Raw genomic sequence first — 21,806 nt, forward strand, 5'->3', positions numbered from 1 at the left:
AATTTCTCTCACGGAGGGCTCCCGGAGAAGGGCCTCTCCCGCCGATCTCAGGGGGCGACTGGGCATATATGGATGTAAGCGCTCCTTCAGGTAACCAGGACCCAAGCCGTTTAGGGTTTTATAGGTCATTACCAACACCTTGAATTGGGCCCGGACTTCAATGGGGAGCCAGTGAAGCTGATGGAGAACTGGAGTCATGTGAACATAACGCCCAGTTCCCGTCAGCAGCCTGGCAGCTCTATTCTGAACCAATTGAAGTATCCGGACTGTCTTCAAGGGTAGCCCCACGTAGAGCGTGTTACAGAAGTCAAGACGGGAAGTCACCAGCGCATGAGTCACTGTTGCAAGAAACTAAGATGTTTCTAGTTGACTACCATAATCTACATCAAAGGAAGACAACCTCCAGCCTATGGATCTAATTCAGCAACATGCTAATACCCAAATAAGCCTACTGAGGGTTAGGTACCCTTTCCTTGAGCTTCCCAAGTCACCCTGCTCCCCCATGGGCAAACAGCATAAAGGAAAAACCCTCTGTAATCTTCAACTGGGGATCAGAAAGAAGCTGCAGACTTCTTTCCATATAACCTCCTGAATGTATTCTCCCTAGATGTTAACTTGCATCCTTGGTGGTCTGAGGAGTTCTCAGCAATAGAGTGGGAGAGAAGATTGAGAATAAAAGAACTCTTGTGACAAAATATGACTGAACACAAGTTAAATATTACTAGAACTTACACTACAGCAGTGAAGGAGACAAAAGAATTTTACTTTTGCATCAACACCGAACCATTCAAAGCTGGACAGGAAAGCTGCTCCATGTAGTTAGAGGTCTTGTACATTTTGGCACAAAGGATTAAGTATAGATATGAAATTTGTGATGTACTTTGCAGTTAAAGTTGTGTGCCCAATTAAATTGGACAGATTAAATTAGTTTAATGTGTGCAACCTGAGGACATGGACAAGTATGGACATGTTAACTTGACCTCTGCCCAGTCTAGCTAATAAGAAAAGCCAGAAGTGGAACGCACAAGTGGGTGGTAGCACCAATAACTACTTCACTGAGGGAAAGTGTCATCCTTATATGCACTGAAGAGTTCTGACTAGTCTTAAGTATTCAATTCTTGAGCAAAGTGCTCAAGTACATGTTCATAAGCCTCAGTTTTTCTGAATGAAATGGACTGTCAAGGTCCATTTATATCTGGCTTTAGGACCTTTTCAGTGGCTGCTTGTAGGCTCCGAAATTCCCTTTCAAGGGAGGCTTGTCTTCCTTCCACACTAAAGACTTCTACAAGTTGGTGAAAATCTTCCGGTTTAGGATATTTTTATTTATAATTTTACAATATAAACTACAACATATAACATTAAACATATAATTAAAATAAATCATAGAAACACTGTGCATGCCATCACCAGGACCATAGAATACATGTGTTTTGTCATTCAAAAATTCTTTCAGGAAATTTCCCCCTTCCAAAATTGCAGTGATTCTCATGAAGGTTCAAATCCTTTCCCTTTTTTAGCACATATTCAATAAATGCACCCCAAATCTCATTAAAATTATTTTTCTTTATATGCCCTTTTCTCACTTTAATATCACAAGTTAATTTATAATAGCTCTATTCCAAACGTCACTATAAAAATTACACCATTGATAATCATATCTTACTTTTCATTTCTTAGCTATGATTAATCTTGCAGCTGTTATTAAATTTGTTATTTATTACTACAACTTGTTTCTTAGCAAATATTGAAAGTAATGTGTTCTCAGGGCATATTTCTATATTTAAATGTAGTATTTTACTACTCTCTTTAAAAACGTCTTTGCAAAACTTCATTATGCATTCACACTCCCACCTCGTATGAAAATATGTACCCACTCCATGGCTACATCTCCAACATAAACTGGAATATTTACTATCTACACAGTTCAACTTCACTGGGGTCAAGTACCATTTCCATACAAGTTTATAAAACTTTTTCCTTTATTCTTACTGACATAACGTTTTAGTATCCTCTTCTCTCAGACATTTTCCCAATCTTAATCACTAATGTTCTTCCTAAGAACTGTTTCCCATGTTGCTTTAAGTGGATCATATTGATCCTGATCTTCTGACAATATTTTATAAATTTTACTTACTGTCCCTTTCACAAGCTGGTGAAAATCTTCCTGTTTAGGATCTGTCTGAATCCACTTCTGCTTTAATATATGTATTTTAAATTATTCCTATGTTATACCCCACATTTTCATTTTGCAAGGAACTCAAGGTTTGCATGGTCCTCAAACCATCCCTGTGAGGTAGATTAGGCTGAAAGTCAGTGACTTGCTGACAACAACCAGAAAGCTTCACGGCCAAGTAGGAACTAGAATGCAGGTCTCCTGAGACTGAGTCCACCACTCTAGCCACTACACCACACTGACTTTTAATTGTTACATTAATTACGTGTAAGACACATAGAATGATTTCAAGGTAATTCAGAAAATAAATGTTTTAAAGTAGAGACATTTTGTCTTTCAAAATTAAAGTGAAAGAATTAAAACAGCTTTCAGAAGAGCACAAATGAATCATTCTTGTCAAAATGCAGCAGAAAACAAAGGTTGTTTGCTCAACACAGCTCCCATATTTTCAGTATAGAAAATATAAAGATGTGAATTCTTATATGAAAACACACTCATAATTACTGCAATAAGTCTTATTACCTTCCTGGGGGACATTAAGCTCCATGTGCTACTTATCAAGGGAACCTCAAAGGTCATGCTCAATCTTGTAATTCAGTCATCTGTTGAATTTGTCAGTTGCATCTTTTGCCAACTAACATGAAAGTGAAAACTGGAACTAAGACAAAAGAAAAAGAAAGCAATAGTAGCTCCATTAGAAACAGGTCAGCCTAACAATGAACAATAGAAGCAGCCTTTCAACAATGTGGAAGAACTGCCTGGATAAATGATATCCTTAGGAAGATACTAGTTTTAGTAAAGACTTCTCAGCAGCTATAGAACACAGATTGTGACCTTAAATTTACAAGGCTGTACATGCATAGGATCTGTACTCACCCAGCTAATCCTGAATGTCTACAGAACTGGCTATGTCCTGCCCACCTGAAAAGAAACCTAAACAAACCTTTATATTGAGAAACAATCTCAGCTTCTCACTCAACTATCACCTTTCCACATCACTTCTTACCCATGCATTTATCAGCTATTCCATCAGACAGTAGAGGGACAAGAAGAGAAGCAAGATTTTTCCATTGCCTCTGCTAGGAGGACTTTACCCCTCTCCTTAATCGTCACCTAACAGTAATCATTCCATCAGGCTACTTGAACAATTTTGATCCTAACTGAAAGACTGACCATGGAGCCAGCATTTGCTGGGCATGGATGGGAGAAGTGGGACTCCACCAGGATATAATGCATCCCAGCAGCACCTCAACCTGTTCTTCTTGTGAGCAGGGGCAAAAGACTCAGAAGTCCAAAATCAGCCATCTTATGTCTTTTGCAGGGTAGGAGAAGTGCAGAGGCAACTGCATTTATCAGCTATTCCATCAGACAGTAGAGGGACAAGAAGAGAAGCAAGATTTTTCCATTGCCTCTGCTAGGAGGACTTTACCCCTCTCCTTAATCGTCACCTAACAGTAATCATTCCATCAGGCTACTTGAACAATTTTGATCCTAACTGAAAGACTGACCATGGAGCCAGCATTTGCTGGGCATGGATGGGAGAAGTGGGACTCCACCAGGATATAATGCATCCCAGCAGCACCTCAACCTGTTCTTCTTGTGAGCAGGGGCAAAAGACTCAGAAGTCCAAAATCAGCCATCTTATGTCTTTTGCAGGGTAGGAGAAGTGCAGAGGCAACTTTGGCTTCCACATTTCTTCCACACTCAAAAGGAAGCCCATATTCCTCCAAGACTGGAGGGTTACAGGCAGCCGCATTAGATTGCACTGTTTAAGAACTGGTGCCAGGAATTGCCTTCCCCCACAATTCATTTTCCACTGTTGTCAAGACTGAAGACAAAGTTAGAACTTTGTAAGCCATGATGTTGGGAGAATAAAAACTACTTTAAACACATACACACATGAAAGATCAGCGCTTACTCAGCAAACTTAAAATAAACCACTCTCCAGAACTAGGTAGCATATACTCCCAAATCACCAATTCAGTCCCCTATTTCATGCTGCCATATAAATAATGTTTCCTTTTTTAAATAAGCATTTTGCTAGTGTAGTTTAGGTGACAGGATTCAAAAGATGAATGCAAATAACCACTATAGAAATGTCCAAGCAGCTCAAATCAGTTATCTAAGACTGTGTCCAAGAATTTTATTCCACCTTCACTGGGTCAAGAATTTCTACCATACCATACCATACCATACCACTAACTTAACTCAAGGTTATGCGATTAAGGGCAACCACTCTGTAGTGACTAATTAATTATATTATAACTATGCTTATTGTGATTTTGTTTAAATCAGGTATTGTATGAAGAATAGGCAAGCCACGACAAACACTTTGTTTTCTAATTTGGAATAGAGGCAGAGGCAAGTGGCACAATACATGTAAATAAGCTTAGTCCTGGGATCTGTAATAGAAACATGTAAGTGTATCTGGTTGTCACTCTATAAGAAAACAGGATGAAGAAACTGTGAAAACTGGGCCTCAGCTTCCCCTGTGGTGTTCCTGTCTCATTCAAGCCCCTGTCATACCTTGAATCCAAACTAATCATACATTGTTAGTTTATCTTTAAATTGCAATACATTCACTTCAGTAAGTCTGCCCTTTTTCACCTACCCCTTTAATCTCATACTTCATCTCATTATGCTGCTTACCAAGAGAATGGGAATCATATCTACCTTTTAACTTAAGTTTAAAAACTAGATATAATTACCAATGCAGAAATCACAGTTATGATATCTTACAATGTTAAATATAAATGTCAGCAGGTATTTGATTATGGATCAATTAAAGCTATCACCCTCACCCCCAATATCTGCATTATTTCCATATGTGCATCTATGGACAATCTCTCCCACAATGAAAATTTTCTTCTAATGTAAAATTATTCTAAATCTCAGAAAACCAGTTCTCTTCTATATACATTGTACAATTTTTATTTTTTGTTGTTGTGCTCCAACTATTTTATTAACAATTTTGCAAGTTTACCCTTAATGCCCAATCACAGAGAAATGAACTAGAGCAAACATTCACTATTTTCAATAAATTTCAAAATTTGGAATTTAGTAAATTTATATCTCTGAAGTAAGCCTACTTTAGGTAAGACAGGTTTACTAAAATAGTTAATAACACATTATGCTATAAGCACTTTACACTGAGTGAAATGAACAAGAGTTAAATACTAGCTGTATTTTTCAAGAAAAAGTGTAATTTTAAAGAAAGACCAATAGAAATAAAACAGACTATATGTTTAGCATTCAGCCCTACAATTCCACCATCCAATCTGACCTTTCACAGTTGTTTCAGAGAATTATGACCATATGTTTACAAGCTGATATTAATGTATACAAAACATTTCACAGTAGCAAAAGCTTCTATGCTCGCTAAGTAGAAATAAAGTCAAAGTGGTGGAAGTAATACTATTGTCAGTACTCCCACTCCAGCACACTTTCCTTGCTTCACAGATGACAGCATTCTAACCTGTACAGTCAAGACACTCCCTTAATTTTTAGTTTTTCTTTTTAAAGGATCCCTCAAGAAGAACAGCCAATGATGCTTGTTCATGAGATATGAAGGGAAAAAACCACATTACTCCATGTTGACATTCTATGCAATTCATTTGGGCTCTTTCGTTAGACCTAAGCTCTATGCCCATGTAACTCTCAGGAATTAACAGTAAAGCTCCCACGCTGTCTCTACTTGTATGAGAAGTCTCTCACTTCTGCGTCCTAGTCTGCCATACTTCATTAAGCACTTTTCAGCCACTATTATCACCTAAACAGACCCACAATAGTTCCAAGCAACAGCACAGAAAAATGCTAGCTCCTACCCACAGGACTGTATTTTTTCACATGTTAAAATAATGATCCTCTATTGACAATCACTGTACAACCCAAGAAAATACCAAAATATTTCTAACTACTCTGGATACAAACTTCTATGAAGGGATTACATTTGAGGTTGACTTTCAGGAGTTGTAACTCGAGGAGGGGGAGAAAATAAACTACTACAGCTTTTTGAGGCTTTCCTCAATGAAATTTGTGGTGCGTATGGAAAGGGTTTTTTTCCCTTTTCCTCTGGGAGTGGACTCCCTTTTGGTCTGAGATGCGTATTCTTCTAAAACGAGCTATATGACGCCTTTTTTAAAATTTAAAAAGCAGCTGTGCTATACCATTACTCGGGAACGGGGTGGACATTTGTATTTGAAGTTTTTGTTTGTTTTTCAAATTGTTCCCTTGTTTTGCAAGAGAGAAATGAATTACAGAGCACCGGTGGGGCAGTTGAATAAAGAAGAAGCTGGTGACGGGAAAGGCTTTAGGACTCATCCCCCGCCCCCAAAAAAACTTAGGGTGCGGGAAAGGGAAATGGAGGATACTTTTGTGCCCCGAGTTTCTCCTCTCAGACTTTTTCCTCCTTCCTTCCTTCCTTCCTTCCTTCCTTCCTTCCTTCCTTCCTTCCAGCGTGGGAGAGCAGATTTTAAGTCTCTTCGAAACTGTCTGGGGGAATTTACCCGGCGGCTTCGGTGAACAAGACGGGGCCCAACGGCTCAGGGCTGGTCTCCCCGCCTCTGGCGGCCCAGGCGGGGAGCTCAGGGGAGACAATGGCCACGATGACTTCACTCTCCAGCAATGTGAGGAGCAGCGACGGCCGCCGCCTCATCCCTCTTAGCGCCCTAGAGCGGCGGACAAGGAGGGAGGGACCCTTATGGAAGCCCTCGCTCCCCAGTCACCCTGCCACTTCGCCCGAGGAGCCCCTCCTGCCGCGTCCGTCTCCCGGACGGCGGGTGCCGTTTTCGGGGACTCCCCCGCCCCCCGGCGGCCGCTCTTCGGCGCTCCCGGGACAGACCAAAGGCCCGCAAAACCGTCCCTGCCCTGCCCAGTACCTTTTACTCCGCTGAGGCAGCAGCCCGGCTCCACCCGACTGGGCCCTACCGGCCGCGCGCAGGAAGTGGCTGTGAGGGGAAAAAGAAAGCGAGCGTGTGAGGGACGCAGGCAGGCGGGGGCGGAGAGGGGAAGAGAGGCGACCAGGCCTCGGGCTGGGCTGGGCTGGGCTTTGCCCGGCCAGGGGGAGTTTCCTTTCCTCCTTTCTAGGTCCCCGTACTGAGATCACAGACAAGGCGGGGCCGCTTGGTGGTTGAACCCGGTGTGCGCCCTGAGGAGGCGGAGGGAGGGCTTGCCGCTGAAGGAAAAAAGCAGTCGGCATTTTGTCTGCGTACTGGAAGTTGGCGGTACTTGCCCTTATTCTTGGTCGACCTCGTTCGCACCTGAGGGGTGGCCGTGTTAGTAGCAAACACTTCCCAAAAGGTGTCTGTTGTGGCACCTGAATTACGGCGGTTGGCTTACGAGTAAGGCCCTCTCCCATTAAAGCCAACGGGGCTTCCTGATGCGTTAACATGCATGGGATTTTCTAAATACGGCTTGGGATCCTATGTACCCTTCAGAGGAACATGGCCCCTGTTGGATCGAATCAAAGACTTAGCTAAACCTGCATCTGTGTCCCATAGTGGCCAACCAGATACGTCCGTAGGAAGCCCACAGGTAGGACAGGAGGGCAAAAGCCTGGAGTAAGTAGTATACAGAGGCTTGATGAATAGCTATCATGACTAGTAGTTACTGATAACATTAGCTTCCAAGAAGTTTCCTGTACGAGAATTCTGTGAATAAGCCCCGTTGAACTTAATGGAATTTATTTCTGAGTACTATTGCTATGTAAGAAATTTAGGGTGTTCCCTAACACAAAAAATGCCCTATGACTTCCAGCATTACCCAGGCAGCCATGTTTTGCATACCTGTACTTAAATTAGAAGCTACTTATGCCACAAGGAGTACAGTTTGTAGGTCTTTGAAGATCTTTCACTTATTTAATAAGTTCTTATTTTTATCGCTTTTGTCAGCTGGAATGTTACTGGGATGATTTTTTCTTTTTTATAATATAATAACAGTACAATCTTAAGCATGTCTATGCAGAAAGAAACATGGTCCCTAAAAATGCGTTTAGGATTGCAGCCTAAGTCTGCTGTCACTCACTCTCACACACAAAGAGGCAGGATCTTGCACATCTAATATCTGGACAAGCAGAAATTAATTCTTTTTTATAGTGATGTGCTTGGTGTGCAGCTTTAAAGGCATAACTGCAGTAGGATGGGATGACTGGCAATCCAAACAAACGTGTGTGTGTGTGTGTCCCAATTAATGTATTGTATTAGAAATACCCATGTTTTTAATTCTAGCTATTAAAAACTATTCCTAAAAGAAAAAGGCAAGCCTCCTTCCCAGATTATAGATGCAGTAGAGTCAAGTAGTAATGATTTATCTGGATTGTACCACTTCAGGCAAACATGGCTACCACTTTGGAAGCAGACATATAGATGCTTCAGTACAGCTCCATGCACATAGGAAAAGATAGTCCACTTGGGAGCAAGTTCAAGTGACTCATCCTCCCTGATATTCCAACTTTCTAAATGCAACAATGTTTTGTTCTGTCTTTAAAGAAAAGCCTTAAACATGCCAAGTTCTACACTTCTAGGCTAAAGTAGTACTGTCCAGGGAAAAAAATTCAAGGGATTACAGCTTTTGGAAATAGTTATGAGTTTTTTCTCCACAACTGTTGAGGTGATACTATAATACTGGTATCTATCATGTTCAACTTCTTTTGCAAAGATATATATATATATATATAGGAAAAACTTTCCTTTTCACCTGTACATAATTATTTCATCTCTCCATGGCTGTGTGCATCAATGTGGTGCAACTAAAACAAAAACTGAGTAGGACATCATCCATAAATCACCTTCTCCCACCCATATTTGCTGAAATGCATTTTAATTAGATTTTTTACACCATTGTTTTAGTATTGCTTCTCACATTAAAAAAATCCTCTCTGCATCTCAGAGCATTTATCTTCTATAGATCACTTCCTAAAAGAGCACACTATTTCACACCTCCACACAAATTATGCCTTCATAAGTTTTTTAAAGCTTTTTCTCCATTAACCCTGCCTAAACCTTTTCTCACTAAATACATGATGGAGAACCTCCATTATAAATTTGAGTCTGAATTAAAGATTAAAATTCTGAACCTATAAGCATACAGATCAGTCCAGTTTACAAACAAAATTCTGTAAGAGAGATCTAACAGGCTGACTCAATGAACTTTGATTCAGAGTAAAACCCATTGAAGCAGGATTTATATTGGAGAAAAGATGCATAGGATCATGTATTTTCTGTATTACTGCAGTAGTATCACATTGTGACCCCATTTACGTATAAGTAATACCATCCCATCAGTTTCTCCTACACTAAAACCTACACTCCTACACTTTTATGTGATGTTTCTTTTGGGAAAACATGGTCTATAGCAGTGGTCTGCCTTGGGGACTGCTGAGACAGAAACAAAAAGCACCATGCACATAATACAATATTCTGTGTATTACTTTCTAAACACAATACCAAGAAAGAACTAATGAACAAAAGAAAGAAGGAAAGAGAAAAAGAAACATCTCCAAAACAACCAGAAACCAACCAACAAAATACCAAAATCAGTGCAGCGTGGCTCCCATCCAGCTCCCATTGAATTGCCTCTCCCCTTCCTCCCCCCCTCCCCACGGCACCTGCACACCACCTGTGAATGTGATGCCAGACGAGGAAGAGGTAATAGAGCACTGCCAGCCCCCATGTGGGTCTGCAGGGAGTGGGATGCAGCCCCTGCACAGACCAGCAGGAAATCTCCCACAGACTGGTGCTGGTCCGTGGACCAGGGGTTGAAAACCACTGATCTATAGGACTGGCAATGCACAAATTCAATAACTGTTTCATAGGAACAGGAAAGGATGCATCCATCCTATTGTTGAATTAAATAGACAAATTTCTTGAAACTGTTATTTGAATTAAAAATTGCTTTCCCTTGTTACATACTTCATTAACTCTATGTTCAAACTAAAAACAGAGTACCCACAGGCCTTTCAGTGTACCATATAACCATCCCATAGATTGCATAGAAAAATCCCAGTCCACATACAGCTATAAGCTACAACACCAAACACTGTTTGGCAATTCACATTCCCATTGCATACTCTAAACCAGGGGTCTCAAACTCAACTTACCTGGGGGCCGCTGGAAGGAGAGTCTGGGTGAGGCTGGGCCGCATCAAGTATTCCACCACCACGGTGGTGGTGGGCTGCTCATCCCACGGCCAGCCCAGGCGCCACCGGTGCTTTGAAGGCCGCAGGGCCCCTCCCCCGTGCCCCGCCCATCCCGGCAATTGGCCCACGGGCCGTGAGTTTGAGACCCCTGCTCTAAACAGTGGCAAATCGATGCCCCCATATTGTGAGTATGAATAAAAAGGTAACTTGTGTCTCCACTTCTCAAGGAGTTTTGAACCGATTAATACGTTGACTGTTTTAGAGGTAGGACACACACACCTTGCATAACAGAGCATAAGCTATCCTCAAGAGGTCTGCCACCTGCCCCCTGTCATGGTTCCTGGTCCCCCTATCAGCCTCTCTTTCCCACAATTGTCCTGAAATTACAGCCCAGATTTTCATATTTACATACAAATTAGCATATAGACATTTGCTGTCTTCTTTTTTGGCAATGCATTTTCTTAAGTTTGATGACATGTAAGCAGCAACCCAAATACTGAAATGTTGGTTTTTATGGGATAGAATAATGTAATAGAAGCAATACACTCTTCAAATAAACTTTGGAAATTAAAGCCATAGCATATATTTTATCATGTGCAACCCAGCATGGAGTTAATTTGTAGAAACCATAGACAGTATTCTCTATTCAGTTTTCTATTGACACAATTCAAACTAGGGAAAGAGAATTATTTTACACTCCAGCTTTCCTGCCTCACTAGTCCCCACCACCTCAGGCACTTCAGGGGACCTGGGAAATGTTGGCATGAAGTTATTTAAAGAAGTTTTTCACTTGTTAATTGCATAGTTGGGGATCATTCAAAGTAGTTGTTGACTATTTGCACTACTGAAATGTAAAAGTACATAAGGGGAATTAAGGTGAAATCCTATGCATGTGAAGAAAAAACAAAAGTCACCCTGTGAAATGCTGGGAGTTGTTTTTTGTTTAAACATGCATTGGATTGTGCTCTTAACTATTGAAATACTTAAGTGGGACAACACTGTTATATACTCAAGAACTTGTTTAAAAAATGCCACAGTCTGATTACAGACCAAACACCTACCAATTCCAATAGTTTTCATTCCTCTCTTTTTTGCTTCATGAGCAAGTGAATTGAACTTTAGAATATATTATGACACAGTGTATTTATTATCTTTCTACTTGGGCATGTTGAAATACAAATGGAATTGCTTAATAAGAACCATTTTTGAAGAAACATTTTTTCTCCATAGGGAAATACTCATGCAATACTATGTATAAAATTCAAATTTCCTATAGATTTTCCTTCTTGGAACATTTGGTTTTTGTGTGTATATTTCCATGTTAAATGGGAAATCTTTTATATAAATGTAACAGTTGTGTTGCTGGGTCTTTAATTCTTTCTCTACAGGAAGTATCTTTTTAAAAGGCTGTAAGTATAGGAAATACTTGTTTTAGTTAGTATCTACGATTTTAAAAGTGGGTGGGGGCAATAGCAGGAAATAACTCGAAGCCATTAGCCAGTGAAGAACATGAAAATAATCAAGAATTCATGAACATATTTTAAAACTGCTGGCTTATCCAGTCAAAAGTAATTCCTCAAATGAAAACAAGGGTGGAAGTGATCCAAAAGAATGCCAGCATGGGTAGGCACCAGTGTAAAGTGAGTTCTTGAAGCAAAAACAACAGCTTTTAAAAGTGTATTTTTACAAACTGAAGGACAACATACATTCTGTAAAGCAACAACAATAGCATAGGAAACTGCATTAATTCATTGGGGGTGAAATCAAAATTCACAGTTGGGAACTACCTTTATTAGGACCAATTAAAATGTCATAAAAAGGGTGCAATCTTACAGGTCTATGGAATTCTTCATGGGGATGGATTTGTTTATTTTCTTATTTATTAGTTTATAGTCATCCAATGCAAACAATTCAAATGTGCACAATTAAGCTACATTTATAAAACCTCTATAAATAATTCACAACAGGTCATAAGGAGGTATCCCACAGAGGAGTTGATAACAGAAAGCTCTTGCTAATAGATTTTATAATTGACAGTCTTTTTAAGAACAACAATCAAATGTTTAAAGAAAATATGAAAATTAATTTTTGAATTAATAGTGATACACATTTCCACTAGGCAGGAAGCAGAAGGCTGAACTCCCAATTTTCCTTGTCTGGGCAGGTATACCTCTAAGGCTCTTGATAAGATAGTCCCTTCCTTCCTTCCTTCCTTCCTTCCTTCCTTCCTTCCTTCCTTCTTGTGTCTAGCTTTCACAGTGGCACAAACAAGGTTGTAAATGTTTCTGCAAAATATACTTTAAAACTATAGCACATATGCAACCAATTTAACATTTTAACACAGTTCCATATTTTATATGTGCAATATGATATTCAGGTCCTTTTAGATATGCAGCTCAAAAATTAAGGCAGTTTTTCACACCTCACTGCAACACCAATCACACCTCACCCTGGCAACAAATAAATCGCATGGCAACTGTTGACACACAGCTCTCATGAGTATGTTAGATCACTCTATGTTGTGGGCTCCTTGGGGGAAGAACAAATTACAAATAAAACAAATAATTCAGTTCAGTTCATAACGCTAATTAAATTACCTGAGAAAGAGGGAAGCATTGCATATTTATTAGGTGCAAGGGGGTGTAAGCTTCCCAGAGAGGTTTGGCTATTGGGTGGTATAAAATGCAATAATAAAATGCTAATGTGTGCACTAGTAATCTGATGCACGACAGGCTGTTCGTATGTGCTGATTTGACAAAAGGAAAAATAGTTAACTCACTTTGAAATAAATTGGCCCATCATTGCGCACATATTGTTGTTTAGTTGCAAAGTCAGTCGTGCCCGACCCATCATGACCCCATGGGCAATATTCCTCCAAGCTCTCCCATCCTGCACTATCCCTACTATTTATTTTAAGTGAATGCTGAAGGACCTTTTATATTGATTTATACTGTAACTGTATTATTTACATGTTTTTATGACTTTTATTCTTTTAACTGTTTTAAATGTTTAAGGTGTTGTTCTATTGTGTGAGTCACTTAGGGAGGCTATTTTGGCAGTTATAGGCAGCATATAAGTATGCAAACAAACAAACAAACAAATCTTGATGCAGTCCAGATGCATGTTTAAGATATTTTATTGGCCTGAACTTTTGATAATTTTGCTTGTTTTCCAGAGGCCACTGGTTATGTTTTAGTAAGTTTTTGTTATATGTATATTTATATTTTCATATCATGATTCTAATTTTGTACACTGCTTAAATAAGTTTTCCACAACAGGGAAATAGAATATCCTAAGTAAATAAATATTCCCAACTGGGATTTTGGATCTTCGCTTCCATTAATGAAACACCTTCTAGCCATTCTGGCTTATTAATGCACAGTCTTTCTGTCAAGCAAAGATTGCATTATTATTATAACATCACATATGTTTGGTGTGCTACAAGATTTCTGAGTCATCTACTTTTTATATTTTATCCAAGATATTTTATGCAATTTTTATTTCTCAAATAATCAAGCTGTTTAAAGTTACTCAGTTACCTGATCAATTCTGTGGATTTCAAGAGCTTGCACACTCTCACTGCTGAAAGCTTGGCCCATAAAACAGCAAACTGATTTATGCAGTAGCATTCAGGTATTACCTCCTTGTCCTGGAATTTTCTGTCATCAGCAAAAATAGCTACAGCGCAAAGACTTTCCGCAAAGACTTTCCGCTCAGTCCTCCTTTCAAGCAATTGCACTCTCAATATGCCTCTTGCAGCTAGTGCAGCAAGAGTGAGGAACCACAGGCCTGGGGGCCAATTCCAGCTAATGGGTTTCCCAGATGACCATGCACCCTTCCTCCACACACCACTCATTGGGTGGTTTCTCAGCTTTTATGCAGTTTTCTCCTTTTTAAAAGATGGAAATTCCTCTTCTAAGGCTTAGTTACTGGCAATAAGAGCTTTAAGATGCAATGGGCTGGCATTTTTTCTTTTTGGCCCATCCTTTTGCCTTTTGTTCTACCACCTTTGTGACCTTCCCAGGTGATCTGGCCAAGTTGTCTCTCTGCAGCTAATCTACATCACAGGCCTGTTGGAAGAATAAACCAGCTTGAGCTGGTAGAATTTATTTATTTATTTTGTGACCCATCCTGAGAACTCTGTTATGGAATAGCGTATACATAGGCAAAGCAAGCAATTATATATTTCTCTAAGGTCCTTGGAGGAAGGGTAGAAAGGATATTATTTTTGCAGTATATTTTCTCTATCAGGCTTCTGTCATCCCTTCTTGTGAATCCAAAGACTTTCTGTAACTCATAGGGTTACCCATGGCTAACAAAGAGGAAATGCATTACCAAACCTGAAACAAAGTGAACAAAAGATGATACATATTCGCATAAATCTGCTCCTGCTAATTTTTATATATATATGCATGGAGATTTGGAAATAGAAATCTAATACATCCCATGAAATTGAGGAAGACAGTAACCAGATGACTGGTGTGCTTGCTCACCAGGTAACAACTGGTGACAGGCTATATCAAAGCCCATTTTGCTTTCCCTTCTTAGGTTTCTTTAAATTAAAATAATATCTTCAAATAGAAGACATCCTCAAAGAACTATCCTCTGTCAAGAAGGATACATGGCCACCCTAGTTATCGATAGAGGCAGAAGATAATGAAAAAGAAAATATTAGTATAACAGCTTTAGGCCTCCATTGTATGAGTTTTCCATACTTCTTCACTTTGAATAGCCAGACATTGTGGGGAAGCATAGCTCAAAAGAAGTTGTTGTTGGGAAAATCTGGATGAATCCTGTCTGAAAAGCATTACTCCTGTGTGCCTTTGCATTTTGGGATCAAATCCTGTCTTCCTTCTCTAAACCAAGCTGTCAGTATTTAAAATGGCACCCCCCCCCGCCCCCGCTCCTTTCTCTCACCTTTAGCTGTAGGCTACAGTAGACAGGCCATTTTAGCCCAAATATACATTGTAAATAGTCATTGTTGGAATTCAGTTTACAATAATCTTTTGATAGCCCAGAGGGCTTCATGTGCCCTGATCATGCAGAATGTTTAGAGTCGAGATAGGGGTCTGAGCTTATCATGAATAGTTTCTAGTAGCTTGAATTTGCATGTCTGAGCAGACCTGGAGATGGGTTCAAGTTATTCAACTAAAGTGTCAATACAGGCAATTAGAAATATTGTAATCTCATTGTTACAGTGTGATTGACTGACATTTCTTTATCTGTTCTGTATGTGATGACCTCAGAATCTTATTGTAATCTCTACATTCTGTCATCAATTGCCCTGTACCTGTGTACCTATAAATGCCCTGTAATGGTATTGAAGCTTTGCAGCAGAGTTCATCTCTGCCTGCCCGGTAATGCAGCATGCATTATCATGAGTGTACTGCGAGAACCTTGGGGTTGAAACAATAAAGCCTCAGATGGTCTGGATGCTTGGTCTTTCCCACGAACCGGAGTTTTATTCCCTCTTCTCAAATTGAGATTCCGGGATTCTGACATTATGTAATAAGGTTCTTACAGCAAATAATGTTGCAGTTCCTCTACAAGATACAGCAATAGTAATTATAAAGTATATTTGAAACTTTGGGTTTTTTTAATTACAACTCTCTGCAGAATACCATTCAGGGTTTTATTTCTTGGTTGCATTAAAGTATGATTTTATTATTATTTTTATTATTACACTTACACGTGGCCTTTTTTTCCTTCCTACAAAGAACCCAAGTTGGTTTAGATGGCCTTCCTTCTTTCCATGCTATGCTTACAGTAATGCTGGGAGGTAGGTTAGGCTGAGTGCCAGTGACTAGCCCAAGTCACCCAGTGAGCTTCATACCCTAATATGGACTAGAACCCAGGTCTCAAATATTCCAGAACAACAGTCTAGCCACTGCACCGCACTGGCTCTCAGTGATGGAATGTTCTGACAAAGTCAACATATGTAGCAGAATGAGGTGAATGAGTTGTGGTAGAATGGCCTTTATCATTTCAAACTCTTGGGAACAGGTCATTTTGAAAGTCCCACACCTGAGTAAAATAACTCCAAGAAAAAGCCAGTCTCCAGGGAGAGGATTAGAGCAGAGGTGAGCAGAGAGTAGATCTCCATGTTTTGAAGTTCAACTCCCAACATGCTCAGCATTGGTCATGCTGAAAACTGAAGTCCAAAACATTTAAAGATCTATCTTATGCCCCCTCTCCCAGGATAGATCATTAGAACATGTGCCAGCTTTTTACTTCCAGGGAATTTTGGAAACTCATCATTAGTATTCATTCTGCCACTTCAGAATTCTACTACCTTATTTATCTTCATGTCCAGTTCTTCTACCAATGCCTGCATGACCTGAATGTCATTCTGGAAATTTAGACTATGAGGTATGTGTATGTTTGCTTTTCAAAGAGTAACATATAACAATCACTACAACTACTAAGAGTTCGAACACTTGGCATCAAAATAATGTACTAAAATAATTTACATTTCCCCTTTATTCAGGAAATCATGAAACTCTGAAATTCATTGGAAAATGGGTTTCTGAAGTTCTAAATAGGGCAATGTAAAGAATAAGATGAAGAACAGCACTTCATGCCATGTGCTTTCTTTTAAATCTTAGGAGTTGCCTGGGGTGGAGTGAGCCTTACATGTGCTTAACTGCATGAATGAATAGCTTACTGGGATGCCAGTGCTTCTGATCCCAGTTGTTATAAAATGTAGATCAGTTCCTTAAATACAATCACAGGATGGTGTTTAAAGCAGATTCTGCCTCAATAGTTATCTCTTGGTACTCCAATTTGCTTGTTTCCACATTGAGATGCCACTGTTAGTCCAATGATAGATTTGGCATTACTTGACCTATTCCTTTCAAACAGTTTAAACAAATTCTTTCTATTGTATGGAAATGCCAAAACAAACTCTAATAGAAAAGACCAAGGACTTACTCTTTTGTAAAAATAGCACAAAAGGGGAAGTAGGGAGGGAAGCATCACTGACGGTAATGGTAAATTTGGCAGCAGGGCTATATTTAAAAGAGCGAAAAGCTATGAAGTCCTGCTGTGTGGAAAAAAATTCTGCAGGAAGTAAGAGGCCTTGGGTGGTGACAGCTTTAACTGTCCTCTACAACAGCTCTTGCTGTGAACAACATGGATTAGTGCTCTTGGGCTGCCTCTTTACCTCCTTTAAATGTCAGAATTGTCAAGTGCTGGATGAATGCCAGGGCTTAAACCAGCCTTCATAATCTGCACCAAATCATGAAGCAGTTCTCCATTGGATATGTATTGCCAAACATCTAGAACAGAACATCTAGAACAGTTTGCCATAGTATACTCTCTTGATGTGTTGGATTACCGGCTGGGGGATGCTGTGAACCATAGTCCAGTTGATCAGGATCGCACTAAGCTGGGGAAGGGTGATATAGACTATTACTGCCAATACTGCAATCATGTCACTGAGGCTCAATTCATTTACTCTACAGAAAGGTTGGCCATCGAAACATAACCCTATGACTCCGTATGACCTACAGAGTTAGAGGCAGCAGCAAACCTCAGAACAGATATTACTGGGAAACAACAATAGGAGAGGGCGATCACCTTCCTGTCCTGCTTTAGGGGTTTTCCATAGCTATCCAATTGGTCACCATGGGAAATTGGATGCTGCAGTAGATGAGGCCTCCAGAGATAGGCAACTTGTAGCCCTCTAGAAGTTCTGGTCTACAGTTACCATGATCTCTTACCACTGACTATATTGGCTAGTGCTGATCTAAGCCAAAAACATCTGGAGGGTCAGAAGTTGCCTGTCCCTGCATAATTTCCTTGTGGTCAGGCTTCCAATTTTGATAAAATGTAAATGTCCCATTACAGCGGGTGCTTGGGTAAGAAGCTTATTTGGATACCAGCATCAGCTGACCATAGTGTATGATGAATGGGCACAGAATTTTGCATCTTGCTCACCTGTATTTGCTAATAGTCTCTCTGTAGCATTGCAGTCTTGAATCCTGAATAAGTGAGCAAACCACTTGAACAAAAGAATATAATATACATTTATTTACCATCTCTGTTAAGTTCAAACACTGCAGAAATATAAAGTATTTTGCAATTGTTCATTATCTTTTAATTCTCCGTAGATATTGCAATAATCCTCTACTGCCTCAACAATGGTCATAAACAAGGGCAGCACACACATACAGCCCTGTGGTGCCAAGGAAGAGCCATGCCAGCTGGGAAGAGAGTGCAACTGCAGTGGAGAGTTACCAGGACTCAGAGTACATGTTCCTAGAGGAAAACAAGTGGTTTGCTATTTGCTTTTGTCCAGCTTGGCAAAAGTCCACATGATTATACAGTAGCCATATGTTCTCCAGGGAGGCTAGTGACTCCTATATCAGTGTGATCCCTTATTCAGTACATCTTTATATGAGCTAGTCATGGTTCTGAAGCTTTTTTGTGCTCTTTACCATGGATAGCTTCTATAAAGCTCAAACCAAAAGCTACACTGGATGACTAGACTTCTGACATAGGAGTCACTAGGCTCTCCCGGTGTTCTCTTTTAAACCAGGGCTTCTGAGCTATAAAACAGCTACTGAGCAGGGCTGTCAAGGACAGGACATTTTGGAAAGCATACTTTCATAGGGTCACCATAAGACAGAGATGACCTGACAGCATGTAACAACAACAAACTGCAGTATGATCCTCTGTTCTGAATGTGTTCTCTAATTGAAGGACTGTGCAGTCCAAGGCCAGTAGAAAGACCACAGGAAGGGAGAGCAAGAGGGGCCTATAACATTTTTATCTATTTATTTATTTAAAACATTTTTATGCCACCCCCATCACAACAAAGCCTCGGGGCGGCTTACAACAAAAAGACATAACTTCTCAGTAAGTAGACCTGGCCCAAAACATGTTATTCGCTGAAACAAAGAATGAGATGGGATCCTCTCCATTTACTAGTCTATTTTGCTACCTCAAGTGAAGCAACAATGAATTGGTCCAAACTTTTGCCCATGGGAACAAACATGAATTTGCCCTGTTTTCCAGATGGGAATTCAAACAATGCTCTGATGCCATAGCCTATCTGGCACTAAATCTCAAGTGATCAAACTCAGTCTGGCACGCCTACTAAGGCAAATTGCCTTAGTTCTTGAAAGAACTAAGCCCCATTCAACTCACAATGAAATCAACACTTTAAAAATGAACGTTCTGCATCAAATAGTGTATGTTCTCTGGGGCATACCATTGTGTATACCCAAGTCATACTTCAAAAAAATTTAATGCACTATTCAGGAAATTTATTTGGGGAAACAATCTGCCATGCCTGTCACTTAAAAAACTACAACTGCCCATGGATGAAGGAGGTTTCAAGTTGCCTAATCTGAATGTGTATCGTAAATCGTACCTCCTGTCATGTGCCATGGAAGAGTCTGTTACCTCTTTGCTGCAACAACCCCCCTGGATAGGTCTAGAATCTGCATAACTGATACCAATTACCCAATGGATGGCAGTGAACTCCACACACTTAAACAGAGAGGGCCCTACTGCACCCCACATTCAGGCAGCCAGGATGACAGGGCAGATGTTGGTCCATCAAAGGTGATTTGACCCTTTCTTGCATGCCAAATTTACAATCTGCTCTAATCCAAATCTTAAGATTGCTGAACAACCATTCCTCTGGAGGCATTGGGCTGAGAGAGGTAACCTCACTTTAGATCAGTGAATAGGCAAAGAAAGAGGATAGGTCAACAGTCCTAAAATGCGCATGGGCAACACCTTCAAATAAAACAGATGTTCCATTCCCTATATGGCCCAGCAGCATTCCCAGCTTCAGAATCTCAACATTATTGGATTACTTTGTTAGCCCTACAAAGACAACCAAGCCAACAACATATATTTACAAAAAACTCTAAACATACAACCAGTCTGACACTTGGAGAGGAGTAGAGAGTTAGAACCACATCTAGCCATACCAGTGGAAAATAGCTACATTCACTATACAATCCAGATTCCTTGACCTGAAACTGTGTCTTACAAAGCAAAAGTTGCTCTTTCAGGCATACTACACTCCACCACACCTGTTTTACCCTCTAATCAATGTTGACAATGTGGGGTGGCAGAAACATAAACTGCACATGATGTGGAAATGTCCAGTGGTGGCCTCCTTCTGGGCAAAAGTTTTTAGACACATCAGTTTTATCCTAAATAAATCATTCTTGTTTAAAGACGTCAAGGTATTGCTGAATTACATTCCCACATCCTAGAAGTTATCCTCTGGCCACTACAAATGGACTATATGAGCCCTCATGGTGGCTAAGAGACTCAGACCACAGGGTTGGAAAGACATCATCTCCCTCAACTACACAATGGACTGCAGAACTCACAACAGTGGCATCCTATGAGAGAATATACTACTGATGACAGCTTTGTCTCAACACTCATTCTGACATTTGGTTAACCTACCTCAACCTGTATTAGTGATGTGGAACAGGAGCTTTGAATATATGTGTGCATATGTGTATAGGTATATATATACCTATAAATAATTAGTAATACTTTATCACTTTAATGCATCTCTGATCATTACTTTGTGACTGTATGTTTTCCCTCCCTTTTTCTGTATATGTGTTTGTGTTTTGTATGCTCAGCAGTTTTTTGCTGATTGTTTTTCTCAAAAGATTGTAAAAATCAAATAAAAACCATACACAGTGAAGCAGCGGTGCTCCCGCCAGGTAGCCCAGCAGATGGGCAGGCAGGCAGGCAAGCCAGCTACTTGCTTCTCTCCTCACTCCCTGCTAGCTTGGCCTTCTGGGCTAGTCAGCTGGCAGGTAAGTTGCTTGCTTGATCACTCACTTGTTCCTGCCTTCTATCCCAGCGGCAAGATTCTCCCAAGAGGCCAACCAAACTATTGCTAGAAGTTGGCTGGCCAGCCAAACACAAAGTCAATTACGGCCCCCATCAAGATGCTGCCTGCAGTAAGAACTGATAGCAGCTGGTGGTGGCCCCAGAGGTTGCTCTAGAGAGCTTTGCCAGTTGCTCTTGTGCAGAAAATGCCATGGTGGAAGCAGCCATGGGATTTTGCCAAATTACCCACTGAACTAAGAGTGGGTCCTCCTGGCAGTGGGAAGAAAAGGAGACCAACATAATTTTCCATTCTTCCAACTCCACTGCCTGATGTGAGTGCACTAGCCCACCTAAAGGTAGGGATGGCCCTGCCCATTTCATATACAAAAGCTGGCTAGACTGACAGAACAGCATCCTCAAACCTCCCTAATCAGTCAGCCTCAGGGAGAATGGAGCAGGCTGTGAGGCACACAGTTATCCCCTCCAATGCCTTGCTGCCACCTCCTAGCCGTTGCTGTGCCTAACAGCAGGGGCCAGTCCTGGCAGTAGGGATGTCATGTCAGTTGCTCCAATGCCCTTTTACACACTGTGATGAAAGAAAGAAAACATCTTCCTCCTTTCTCAGTCCTACTTCATCACTTACGAATGCCTCACAGTTTCTCCTCTGTAATTATATCTATTGTG

At 40.4% G+C, this 21,806-nt stretch overlaps 1 protein-coding gene and 1 long non-coding RNA gene across 14 annotated transcripts in view; one reads left to right on the forward strand and one right to left on the reverse strand.

The window, feature by feature from the left end:
* RNF19A (ring finger protein 19A, RBR E3 ubiquitin protein ligase) overlaps positions 1-21,806 on the reverse strand; it is a 166,154-nt gene that overhangs the window by 99,525 nt on the left and 44,823 nt on the right. For 8 of the 13 annotated variants that reach the window (XR_006413859.1, XR_006413861.1, XR_006413860.1 and 5 more), the window contains exon 1: positions 2,696-3,492. The exons of 1 other annotated variant lie outside the window; for it this stretch is intronic. The gene's annotated coding sequence lies outside the window, so the exon portion shown is untranslated. Of the gene's footprint in view, positions 1-2,695; positions 3,493-7,050; positions 7,193-21,806 lie in introns of those variants that run through there. 4 more of the 13 variants (XM_044421712.1, XM_044421710.1, XM_044421715.1 and 1 more) reach the window with 4 other exon arrangements.
* LOC123019135 overlaps positions 1-21,806 on the forward strand; it is a 93,364-nt gene that overhangs the window by 37,572 nt on the left and 33,986 nt on the right. The window lies entirely within an intron of this gene.

The sequence above is a fragment of the Varanus komodoensis genome, unplaced genomic scaffold (assembly GCF_004798865.1).
Source record: "Varanus komodoensis strain SLA01 unplaced genomic scaffold, ASM479886v1 scaffold12, whole genome shotgun sequence".
In the NCBI taxonomy this organism is placed as follows: Eukaryota; Metazoa; Chordata; class Lepidosauria; order Squamata; family Varanidae; genus Varanus; species Varanus komodoensis.